The following is a 13,164-nucleotide window of genomic DNA, read 5'->3' as shown; positions in this document are numbered from 1 at the left end:
ACAGTGGCTTAACCCTCAGTGCCAAGCCCCTAGAAGGATATATTTTGATATATTTTGTGTATCTCACATAACAGGATTCTAGAGTGGACTAGAAGTTTATGAATACATTATTTCATAATTTCTGGAGGCAAATGCTTCCTCATAGTATAATATGTCAAGTTCATAAACAAAGTCAAATACACTTAGCCTCTCTGTATGACACAGAAAAAATGTTAAAACTCAAACTTGGTTATATATATTTCAGTAGTTTATCTCCCTTAGAAATTAATGAATAGCTATTACCTAACCTAGCTTTTAGATTGCAAATTGTCAGAGGATTTTGGAAACTGTTTTTAGGCAAATATACTATAACACTAAACAAAGTTGGATATCATTTCAAGTACCTTCTTGCTAAATATTTGCAACCCTACCCAAATAAAATCAAATTATATCTTCATATTATCGATAATGCTGACAAGTCAGAAAACACAGCTGTTTTGTTTTTAATTTTTTTAATATTTCTTTCTTTCTTTTCTTTTTTTTTTTTTTTTTTTTTTTTTTTGACAGGCAGAGTGGATAGTGAGAGAGAGAGACAGAGAGAAAGATCTTCCTTTTGCCGTTGGTTAACCCTCCAATGGCCGCCACCGCCGTCGTGCTGCGGCTGGCGCACCGTGCTGATCCGAAGCCAGGAGCCCGGTGCTTCTCCTGGTCTCTCATGGGGTGCAGGGCCCAAGGACTTGGGCCATCCTCCACTGCACTCCCGGGCCACAGCAGAGAGCTGGCCTGGAAGAGGGGCAACTGGGACAGAATCCGGCGCCCTGACCAGGACTAGAACCTGGTGTGCCGGCGCCGCAAGGCGGAGGATTAGCCTAGTGAGCCGCGGCGCCGGCCAGATTTATATATTTCTTTATTTGAAAGGCAAAGTTACAGAGAGGCAAAAAGAGAGAGAGAGAGAGAGAGAGAGAAAGTCTTCCATCCGCTGGTTCACTCCCCAATTGGCTGCAATGGCCAGAGCAGTGTAGATGTGAAGCCAGGAATCAGGAGCTTCTTTCGGGTCTCCCATGCAGGTGCAGGGGCCCAAGAACTTGGGCCATCTTCTACTGCTTTCCCAGGCCATAGCAGAGAGCTGGATCAGAAATGGAGCAGCTGAGACTTGAACTGGCACCCATATGGGATGCCGGCAACACAGGTGGTAGCCTTACTTACACTACTCCACAGCGCCGGTCCCTGGTTTTATTTTTATAATTTTTTTGCGGTGACCCCAAGTTTTTTTTTTTTTAATGCATGTAACTACTTTCCCAGAATTCCAAATGTTAAAGTAACTACAGTGTTGAGACACCCTTGCGGTTTCCAGACACCTAATGTCAAGACTGATCTGCTGTATCTTGTTTTTTCTTTAGATACACTATCCAAGTTCATATTGATCTTACTTATAAGATAACATTCTCAAATTAGTCCACATATGATCCAAAAGTTTGGTCTTATTGTCCTACTCAGCTATTAAATGAGCCAGAGCTTGGGTCTACATAGAGCAAGATGATGTGCAATAAGAAAATAGAATTTTACTGCTACTTTTAAAAAACTTGCATTGTTGGCCGGCACCGCGGCTCACTAGGCTAATCCTCCGCCTAGCAGCACCGGCACACCGGGTTCTAGTCCCGGTCGGGGCGCCGGATTCTGTCCCGGTTGCCCCTCTTCCAGGCCAGCCCTCTGCTGTGGCCCGGGAGTGCAGTGGAGGATGGCCCAAGTCCTTGGGCCCTGCACCCCATGGGAGACCAGGAAAAGCACCTGGCTCCTGGCTCCTGCCATCGGATCAGCGCGGTGCGCCGGCCGTGGCAGCCATTGGAGGGTGAACCAACAGCAAAGGAAGACCTTTCTCTCTGTCTCTCTCTCTCACTGTCCACTCTGCCTGTCAAAAAAAAAAAAATAAAAAAAAAATAAAAAAAAATAAAAAAACTTGCATTGTTGAGGAAGATACTTTTATTGTGCTGATTAATGAAATGACTAACATACATATCAGAAGTTAGATAATTCCTTACCCTTAGGGTACTGTATATAGTAAACGTCTTCAAATATTAGCTGACCAGATCAGTGAAGTCATTTCCCTTTTGCTATTGCAACTTGATTTTGTTTACTTTGAAGAGAATTGATATTTTAATTCTTCAATTGTAAAAAAATTATAGCACTGGATAACGTCCTCTGTACAAATAATAACAATGATCCGAATTTATGAATTAAGGAACCATTTCAGGAATTGTTGGAAGGGGAGTTATTCTATCCTTTTTTTTTTTTTTTTTCTGACAGGTAGAGTGGACAGTGAGAGAGACAGAGAGAAAGGTCTTCCTTTGCCGTTGGTTTCACCCTCCAATGGCTGCCACGGCCGGCGCACCGCGCTGATCCGATGGCAGGAGCCAGGAGCCAGGTGCTTTTCCTGGTCTCCCATGGGGTGCAGGGCCCAAGCACCTGGGCCATCCTCCACTGCACTCCCGGGCCACAGCAGAGAGCTGGCCTGGAAGAGGGGCAACAGGGACAGAATCCGGCGCCCCAACCGGGACTAGAACCTGGTGTGCCAGCGCCGCAAGGCGGAGGATTAGCCTAGTGAGCCGCGGCGCCGGCCTGAGTTATTCTATCCTAACTAGCTTCAGCTGCCATGCTGTATGCCCAGAAACAATCCATTTCAACTCCTGAACATTTGGTTTTGAACGCTTGTTTGATGAATACTCAGTTAAGCACTTCGATACAAGCTCTTGCCAGAAGGTCACATCTCTGCCATTTATCTTGGAATGTTTCTGAAGACATTCTGTCCCTTCTGTTAACTCTACACACTCTGTGCTTGGGTCTCCAAGGCAGAGACAGACAAAGCCGACACAGAAGGCTTCGCTTTGGAAAATGAGATCCTGCAGTGGCATGCCTTAAGTTGAGCTTCCCGTCTTTCAAATGAAGGCTATTTCTCCTTTCAAAGGCAACTGCTCTTAAATGAGTGAATAATAGAGTTGCAGAAACTGAAAGGCAGTAGTGGCTTTGACTTTCCAACACACCTTCTCCAATACAATCACTTCCATTCTCATCAAGTCTGAAACCGTGAACCTATACTGACTTACCCGGATCAAGTCAGTTGCCAGTGGGACATTCCTTTCCTCTTCTATTGATTTTACAGCCAAATAAAAACAGCTCATACCAACACACCCAAGGTGCTTGGGCTGTACCTTCATTTTAGACAGGTATCTGTCCAATGAATTCACAGCTAGAGAAAATGTCTCTGCGGCAAAGCCAAAAACCTTAGTTAGACCAAGATCTTGTACTCTGAAGTCCCTCTGAGTACTTTGCAATCATTTTGAGGCCATTATCGTGTGCAGACTCAATTAGTCTCAAGCTGCAGACCTTTGGCTGACATCTAGACTCTTGTTTCAACAGTGTTCAGCTGGTGTAGCAGTTTCTGAGAGCCAGTTGTTGTCAGTACTTCCATCATCTTGATAGTGGCTGCAGCTCCTCAGTGGTAACCTCCCTCCCCAGGCCTGCTCTCACCTCACCACCACGACACCAGATTCCAGAGGTCTATGAGACGAGGGACTCTCGGGCTAGAGGGGAGAGGCCCGGGGAGGGGGAGCCATCCTGGGTGAAGGTCTTCACAGCCCCGCCAAGATGACACTGCTCTCCAGAGGGTCAGCTCGGAGCCAAAGGGCCCCGTTGTTTTTAATTTTTAATTAGCATCCAATAGTGGCATATGACTCTGGGGCTCAACATGAGACCCCCAATAATATATGAGTAGGACAATCAGCATCTCCTTCTCACTATCACCACCCTGTGTTTAGTAGCTTTGAGCACCTCCTCTCCAGCCACTCATAAAATATATTGTAGGTCACTGTGAACTCTAGTTCCCCAACTGTGCTGTAGAATAGCAGAATTTATACCTTTTATCTGATCATGTTTATTTTTTAAATATTTATTTGTTTGTTTGAAAGGCAGAGTTACAGAGAGCCAGAGGCAGAGAGAAGAGAGAGAGAGAGAGAGAATCTGCTGGTTCACTCTCCAGATGGCCACAACAGCCAGAGCTGTGCCAATCCAAAGCCAGGAGCTGGGAGCTTCCTCTGGGTCTCTCTCTCTCAAGTGCAGAAGCCCAAGGAGCTGGATCAGAAGCGGAGCAGCCGGGACTCAAACCGGTGTCCATATGGGATGTCGGCAGCAGCTTTACCCGTTACGCCAGTGTCAACCCTCTGACCGTGTTTTGGTACCCGTATTCCAACCACCCTCTATCTCCCCTCTTCTATCCCTCCTCCAATCTCTAGTAACCACTACTTTAAGTTCAGAGCAACTTAAAAAAAATCCACACATGAGAGAGAACATGAAGCATTTGTCTTTCTGTGTCTGGCTGATTTCACCTAACAGAATGAGCTCCAATTCCATCAATGTTGTTGCAAATGTCAGGATTTCATTCTTTTTTTATACCCAAATAGTATTCCAATGTTTCTACAGCACACAACGTTCTGCCACAAAAGGGTTAAAGAGGAGTCACTGTGCACTAACTCCCCATGAAGGACCTCTGTCCTCAATGAGCTGTATTCTGAGAGTTAACTGTAAAACTTGTTCTCAGTTTGTGTGTGTGTATGTGTGTGTGTGCAAATTGTCAAAATCTTTACTTAGTATAGAGTTGGTCTTCTGTGTGCAAAGTTAATCGAAAATGAATCTTAATGAAGAATGAGACTGGTAATGGAAGAGGAAGAAAGGGGAGGGATGAGAGTGTGGATGGGAGGGCGGCATGGTGGGAAGATAACCATGTTCCTAAAGTTGTACTTTGGAAATTTGCATCCCTTAGATTAAAAAGTTTCTTTTGGGAAAAAAAGGAAAAAGATGTTACACAAAATACAAATGACTTAAGAGAAGTGCTCAGGGAGGCAAAGAGGACCTGGGATAGTCTCCAAAGTTCCAAGCTTTTCTTGCTCAGATCTTTAGACAGCGGCTCAGGAAGAGCAAGGCTAACAGCGTGCCTAGCGTCCCTGAAAGCTGTGATACAAGAAACATCCAGCACCTGCTGCTCTGCTACAAAGGAAGAAGTCCTCCACCACCTGCATCCATGTCAGCAGCCGCCGTGGATGTGGGGTCCACGAATCTGCTGCAGAGGACATGTTCCAGGAGCCCAGCGAATACCCAGGCCAAAGTCAGGGGTGAAACCTGGAACTCTGCTCACACGCATCTGAAGGCTCGGTCTATTTTGCAATCCAGGTGCATTTTTGAGGCATCCAAGCAAGGGGCTTGGTCATAGCCCTAGTAATGTATATGTATTCTACAAAGGAGATACTCAGCGTAATTTTGAAATTTCTGATTTGAAAAAGTTTGATTTGATTTGAGATCCATTACAAGTATCACCAGAAGTTTTATCACTACATTTTGTCATGTAAGGTTCATTATATAATTTCTATATGTAATTTCAACAATTTATATATATTCTTTATATATTATTTCATTAATTCTGAATTTTATTATGTTATTTGATGCAAAATGCATTTAAAAGATTTTTCATCTGTTCTGTGTAAACCAATTTTTTTTTCTTGATAGTGACTATCAAGAATCTGAAAAGATTGTCATTAAAAAGCTTTGGGCCGGCGCCGCGGCTCACTAGGCTATCCTCCGCCTTGTGGCACCAGCACACCAGGTTCTAGTCCTGGTCAGGGCGCCGGATTCTGTCCCAGTTGCCCCTCTTCCAGGCCAGCTCTCTGCTGTGGCCAGGGAATGCAGTGGAGGATGGCCCAAGTACTTGGGCCCTGCACCCCATGGGAGACCAGGATAAGTATCTGGCTCCTGCCATCGGATCAGTGCGGTGCGCCGGCCACAGCGCGCTGGCCATGGCAGCCATTGGAGGGTGAACCAACGGCAAAAGGAAGACCTTTCTCTCTGTCTCTCTCAAGGAGGTGGGAATAGTCCTTACAGGTGTAAAAGCCAATTTTTAAAAACTTTTTTTTTCACAGACGTAAGCTCAAGTTTAAAAATTCTTCATGGATGTTATTTACAAGATCCATGTATAGTCAATATCTAAATTTCCCCCTCAAATTTTGTACTTTATTTCTTTGCATATAAAAATGTCGGGGGGACAGTGTTGTGTTCAGCTGCTTAAGCTGAGGCGTGCAGTACCAGTATTTCATATGGGAGTGCCTCTTTGTGTCCCAGCTACTCTGCTTCTGATCCAGCTTCCTGCTAATGCACCTGTGAAGGCAGTGGAGCCCCACGTGCTTGGACCCCTGCCACTCAAGCAGGAGACCAGGATGGAGTTCCTGGCTCCTAGATTCAGCCTGGCTCAGCCCTGGCTATTGCAGCCATTTGGGAAATGAACCAGATGATGGAAGGACTCCATCTGTCTCTCTCTGTGGCTCTGCGTTTCAAACAAATAATAAATCTTTTAAAACAAAACCATTCTGAATTTTCCCTAAGTTCCAGAGGGAAGCCCCAGCTCCCTCCGATTCTTTGTATATTAGCCTGGATCCCCGAGAGACAGAATTCCAGGCAGTAGGTTGGTTGGGCTAGGGCCTGAGGAGAAGCTACTGAAGGAAGCAAGGTGAAGGGAGGAGACAAGACTGGATGGAGGACTGGCACCGGCACTGTGGCACAATAGGTTAACACCCTGGCCCAAAGCGGCGGCATCCCACATGGGCGCCGGTTCGAGACCTAGATGCTCCACTTCCAATCCAGCTCTCAGCTGACGGACTTGGAGCTCTGGAGCTGGGATAACCATTTAGAGCTGTCTCCAATTGAGAGAAGGGGTTAGGCCTGAGTACTCAGTCCCATCCCTGCTATTCATTAAGCCTGCCAGGAAGGGGTGTATCCTTGAGTGGCCTGCTCTGTGAACTGTCAGAAACCTGTTTCCCCAGCAGGTTGGAGGTGGTAAGTCAACCTGGGCAGAGCACTACAGAATCAGCCGGTACTGAGGGGCTCAGGAAAGTAAGGCTGCTCTACTGTAGCAACTGACTCAGCACTCATTTGAATTGCTTACCTCCAGTCTACCTTTCCTGAAATACTTTGTACTTCCCAAGTTTTATTCCACATTGTGGATAATGACACCATCATTTCACAGCACTGCTGGCTACATAATACTATAAATTGATTTAGATACTATGATTTTTTGGTTGCTACTATTATAAAAATTCGGGGGAGTGTTTACAGCTTCATTCTCTGTCTCTCACATACATACATACAGAAAGCAAGAGAGAGAGAGAGAGAGAGAGAGAGAGAGAGAAATGAAAGAGATCTTCCTCTGGTTCACTCCCTAAATGCCTGCTAAAATGGTCAGGTGTGGGCTGGGTCCAAAATTAGGAGTTGGGAGCTTATTCCAGTTCTCCTGCATGGCTGGCTAGGAACCCAATTAACTAGAGCCATCACTGCTGCATTTGTAGGCAGCAGGTGTGGATTAGCAAGAAGATGGAGGCAAGCATGGAGCTATATGCTGACCCCAGGTACTCCAGTGTGGGATGCGGGCATATTAACTGTTAGGCAAAACATCCGTGCTTTCATTCAAAATCGTATTGTCAGCCCACACACAGAGTATCATATTCAATAAATTATATACTAAATGAGAGATCAAATGAATGAATGAAAATACCAGCTCTCTTGTTCTTACTTTATGCTGCTGTCTTTCCCAGCAAACTACCCTGTTACAAAATATATTTGAATGGCCATAACACAAGCATAACTTGGTCACTCCCTTAGACATCAAAGGAACTGACAGGTTCGTGAAAGATCTTTTGATGAGTTGTCCTACCCAAAAATTTACAGGGTAAAATTTAAGGCAAATAATTTCCTTGATTCAACCCACAATTGCCTCAAATTTTTTAAATGCTTTTTTTTATTACTATTCATCATCCAGAATAGAACTGTCAGTTCTATAGAAAATGAAGATCCCCAGGTGCATACATTTCCACTGTGGAATTGTTATCTACTTGAGTAGATTTGGAACTGGGGAACACAGACTCAGTGGTATTTTCAACTTCTTCTCTCATTCAGGATGTTGTCTTGGCCTGATAATTCTCTCTCTTGGTCGAGTAATAGATTTCTCTTTTGGATGTTGATAACTTATTTGAAAATTCCGTAGCACAGTTCCTAACTTCTGAGTGGACTTTTTGCTATTCATCTCTTTGGAAATTATTTCATCTATTTCTAACTGTCTCACTAGGGATAAATGGTCACAGCAGTGTTTTGTTTTTGTTTTTGGTCTTTAATCAGAGTAGCCACTTTCTAAATATCTTTCAGTGTTTTCAGATGTCTCCTCTAACCATCTAATCAGCTAGCACTTTGGGACTTCTCATTTTCTTTTACACTCCATGGAGCATATAAGTCATTTCAGATTGTACACAACATGAGACACACTTTTGACTTTGTGCAGTAAATACAATACAAAATATTTATGAACATTTATTATTACATATCATTCCCACTTTGTATAACACTCCATTAAATCCTTTCACCTTTTTTCATTCTCGACAAAATATTATCATAATCAATTTTTTGAATGAGAACTCTAAAATTAGATGAGTTATGCAATTGCCCATCATCAAACTACCAGTATAGAGACTGGAGCCAAATTTCAAAGCTTAGCTTATCTGTAATATTTCGCTGTCTCATGTGCATATCTGTCCTTAAAATGTCAAGTCCCCTTCACAATCCTGTTAGTCTTGTAATTCCCATAACACTAAATAAGAACATGTTATGCAGTGACTGCTGGAGATATGAGTCTGTTTTTCAACTGTGTCCAATGTCAGTCTTCTCTGTTATGCCAGTGTGACTGGCATGGTTTGGGAGAGGCTCTTCTGGGTTCCTGCATTACTCCTCCAGATTATAACCAAATTTCCCAAGGTAAAAATATTGCTCGCTATTGAGGGTGAGAACACTACAGTGGATGGACTACTGTAAATTAATTGACCACTTAACCCTTTCATGCTCCCTCTGTGTAAGTCGTTGAGTTTTTACCATCACCACCGTGATATCACCACTGCTGCTGCTTTAAAAAAATATTCTTGCATTTCAGGCCCATTTTCCAAGTTGCAGGTGTTCAAGAGCATTTTTTTTTTTTTTAGTATTTTCTGAACTTCTGCCTACGATTAACTCTTATTTCCCCAAGAAGTCCTGTACAAAAATGTTCTGTGAGTCCAGCACTCCATTCCTTATAATTCTGGTAAAATAATGGCTTCCTCCGCTTTTAAACTAAACATTAAATATAAGCCAGAATAAATAAATCAAGCTAAATGAAACAGAAGAGGCAAAGGATTGGGAATTTTGATTGGGAATAAGGACTTCATTTTGTTTATCTAGAAAGATGAAACAAATGAGAATAATGTTAAGGAGTGAACTATGCTATTAGATTACTAAAATTTATTTTTGAATTATAAAAATTAGGTATAGTGCTGGTTTAAGAATTGAGATAATTCTTAACAAATATTCTAGAACAAATATGACAATCTTAATACAGAATTTAAAGCAGCATAAGTCCTTAGGGAAATGGTGTATTATTTCTAATGTTGTGTTTGGAAGAACCAACTATTTTGATAAAAAGGCTGCTCATCAATTTGTAATGTATCCAAGATACATTGAAATTTGATTGAAAGCTTAAAGGGTAACAACTAAGAGCATAAAATACATTTGAATATTTAATACATGCATGAGGGAGAATTTTGTAAGCATAAAATTATTGTAATGCATCATGAGGATAGAATTTTCAATTCCATAAATTTAAATCTTTATGATATCAAAACAGTAATATTTTCTATACTATTAAAAGTTTATTTCCCTTTATATATAAATAATAAATATAAATCAGCAAAATGGTCAAATTTCTGAATAAATATTTTATATAAATTATATAATTAATTCAGAGGTTTAGGAAAAAATCTAACTCATTAGTCAGAAATGCAAATAAAAGAATATCAGCATAGCATAATAGCTTATAAGTTGACAACAAGAAAGTATAATAGTGAGTTCCACTTGGGAGGGAGAGAATCTGCATTGAAGTATCAAGCATTGGAGTATGGGCCATAACCATTTACAAATATGACATATATTTTAGCATATGTAATATACAGTTGTATATTTTTTCTAAAAAGAATGACATTGTTTTAGTATTCATTGATACCTGTAAGTGCTAATGTTTCACTACAGCATATAAGGTTTTAAAAAACATAGTTCAAGACATTTTATCTTTATATATATTTATAATGAAAAAATTTTCATACTTAAACCCATGCATTATTTTCCTTTGCAAATATAATACAAGCATGATCTTAGCTCATGACTTTAGTTTTTCTTCCTTAGCTTCTTCTCACATTTTGTTTGAACCACAGAAATACAAAATGAATACTAGGTAAGTGTTTTTAAAAATAGATTATTTTCCCAGGTTGAATTTCCAGCAGAATCTTTTGTTCCAAGCCACTGAATGCATTTCATAAGAATGAGTCACTTCAAAATGAGATTTCTTGGATTATAAGTACAGTGTGCATGTGTCTGGGAAAGAAAAATAAAGAAGAAAGAGAAATATTAAAAAAAAAAAAAACAGATGAGTAAGTTAGCATAGCCAAAGGGCAGCAACATCTGATGTGGTGACAAGCTTTGCATGTTTCATGTATTAATGCAGTTTCCATAGCAGCCACCACATCACATGATAGTTCAAAATAATTTGTAATTGCCAAGACCTCTTAAAGGGAAACACACCCGACTCTGATACAATTTTTAAAATCAACAAAATGTTTTTGACTCTAGATGCTTGACTCTGGCTTGGTAATGAAACTTGGTAATGGACACAACCTCCAAATCTCTATTTCCTCATCCACGAGATGAGGATAAAATCATACACTGTCCCTCCTCACAGGATCAATGAGTGATAGAATCAACATGCTCTGCAATGTAAAATCTCTGCAAAGGCCCAGCTTAGTTAATCTATAGAACCAAAGACCTGGAACACTGAAGAGGTGTCAAAGGTCACTGGATTTCAGACCTTCACTGTCCAAGTGAGTCACAATGCACTAAACTTGTCTGCAGGCCCACATTAGCTAAGTGGCCAGGCCATGGATCTCCTGGGCCTTTGCCCCTCTGTGTCTGTAGTCTGCAAATGCTTGGGACCCAGCACTCCTCCCACTGGCCCAGCACACCACCTCCTCTGACTGCTGCAGACCTCAGAGGAAACAGGCAAGCAGAGGTGGAGCTGACTTCTAGTCGGCCATGCAGAATTTCTAGTTTATCTTTGCCACGGTGGGAGACTTACTGTTAATCCCACATTGAGTCTGGAGCGCACAGTTTCTCTAAGCTCTTTCAGCCTTTCTGGTGTTTGAGAGTGATCTCTGTTATAACTAGAATTCTAATAGACATTACAAGCATCTAAAAGTGTCTAGGCAGTATGTAAATCAAACAGGGGAGAAAAATCTGTCTCCAGGAAGAGTTATTATCCAGAGTACTCTTAATTGAAATGATGTCACATCATTTTCTAATTTTAAATGTGTACAGTATATTTTAACCTGGGGGTGTTTTTTTGTACAGATACAACTTAATTTTCAAATAAATCTCCATTTTGGAATAAGAAAAAAGATTTTCTGAAATACTAAAATTCTCCTTGTGAGGTTAATACTGGAGCGAAGATTTGAACTCAAGTTTTGTTTTTGCTTTTACCATTGCTCAGTGATGGCTATACCACCAGAAAGTGACTTTGATCAGTTTTACAGATCTAGTGGATTGTGCTTGTGTAGACTGGAATGGAGGCATCTCAACACAGAGACCAAATTCAGTCTTGGCTTCTGTACCCCTTTCTTCTGGCTTCAGCTGCTAACCTTAGTTCCTTTCTTCTATCTTTCCTACTCAGTTCAACTCAGTCACTCAGCTCTTGGCTATAACACTGATCACTGACCATGGCCATCTTGATTTGACTGTACCATTCCCCATGGACAAATTCACCTAGCCTGTCCAGACCTGGTGGATAAATTCACTAACTTCCTGTCACCAATAATTTATTCTTGACCGAACATAATCTAATCCCAGTTAGCAAATTCAAAAGAGATAGCAGGGCAACCATAGATTGCCTGTTAGATTCTCTGCAGCCACTGAGTTTCCTGAGGGAGAGGCACTCAGTAGGTCTTTTGCCATAAGATTCTGTACCTAAAGATGATTAAACAATAGGGTAATTTCAGAAGCCTATTTGGATCACCAAGAATAAGAGCAAGCCCTCCTGACTAGGAAGGAGCCTGGGGAAAGATTGGGAGGAGAAGTTTAATCAAAAATGTAGAGTTAAATGGGGTAACCAGTTGATTTACACATGCATATGTATTATTTAAAAGACAACTGCTTGTTTACCTGTAATTTTTTAAAAGAATTATTTATTTATCTGAAAGGCAAAGCTAGAGAGAGAGAGAGAGGGAGAGAGAGAGAGATTGACCTTCCATCTTCTGATTCACTCCCCAAACAGCTGCAACAGCTAGGGCTTGGCCAGGATGAAATCAGGACCCCAAAACTCCATCTTGGTTTCTCATGTGGGCAGAAGGGAGCAGGAAACTAGATCAGCAGTGGAGCAGCACTGCATCATGGGATGTGAGCTACCCATGTGGAGGCTTAACCCAAGGAGCCATACCATCAGTTCCACTTTTCACTTTTTTCCTTCCTTTAAAATGGTAACCCCAGAATAGTAAGTGTGTTGGTTGTTCACTACTTATTACCTCACACAGCACCTAGCACTTAGTAAATAGTGTTCTAGATTTTAAGTGAATACAAAAAAAAAATCCTCTGCATAAAACAATGTACAATAGACAACTAAAAGTAGCTTTCCTTATTGAGAAGCAGAACTGCAGTGAATTACATGTAGTTTCAGCTGATTGTTGTGCAGCTACATTTCACCTCTTGTCCTTGCCCATTTGGAGTTGGTTTCACTTGTCTGGTGACAAGAAGAGGAACAAAAATGAGAGCTGGAGTTGCTGATACAGGAGAAAGAACTCATTTAAGATGCAATACAAATAAAATGCTCTATTAAAAAGATTTATTTATTTTATGAATTTGAAAGGCAGAGTGACTAAGGGCAAAAGAGACAGAAAGTGAGAGATCTTCCATCTGCTGGTTCACTCCCCAGATGGCTACAAGAGCCAGGGCTGGGGCAGGCTGAAGCCAGAAGCCAGGGGCTCATTCCTGGTCTCCTAGGGGATGACAGGGAAACAAGTACTTCAGCTGTCATCT

At 41.6% G+C, this 13,164-nt stretch overlaps 1 long non-coding RNA gene and 1 pseudogene across 5 annotated transcripts in view; both read right to left on the bottom strand.

Annotated features, from left to right (window-relative positions):
- Window positions 1-2,328: 2,328 nt before the first annotated feature.
- On the bottom strand, window positions 2,329-5,412 carry LOC127491649 (cyclin-G1 pseudogene; annotated as a pseudogene).
- Window positions 5,413-10,176: 4,764 nt separating this feature from the next.
- The window catches only part of LOC127491650 (uncharacterized), a 62,409-nt gene continuing 59,421 nt past the window's right edge, over window positions 10,177-13,164 (bottom strand). For 3 of the 5 annotated variants that reach the window (XR_011387407.1, XR_011387405.1, XR_011387408.1), the window contains one exon: window positions 10,465-12,868. This is a non-coding gene — a long non-coding RNA (uncharacterized lncRNA). The other 2 variants (XR_011387406.1, XR_011387409.1) reach the window with 2 other exon arrangements.

The sequence above is a fragment of the Oryctolagus cuniculus genome, chromosome 3, assembly GCF_964237555.1.
Source record: "Oryctolagus cuniculus chromosome 3, mOryCun1.1, whole genome shotgun sequence".
NCBI classification, from domain to species: Eukaryota; Metazoa; Chordata; class Mammalia; order Lagomorpha; family Leporidae; genus Oryctolagus; species Oryctolagus cuniculus.
The sequence above is the reverse complement of the archived record's forward strand: the minus strand, read 5'-3'. Positions and strand labels throughout refer to the sequence as shown.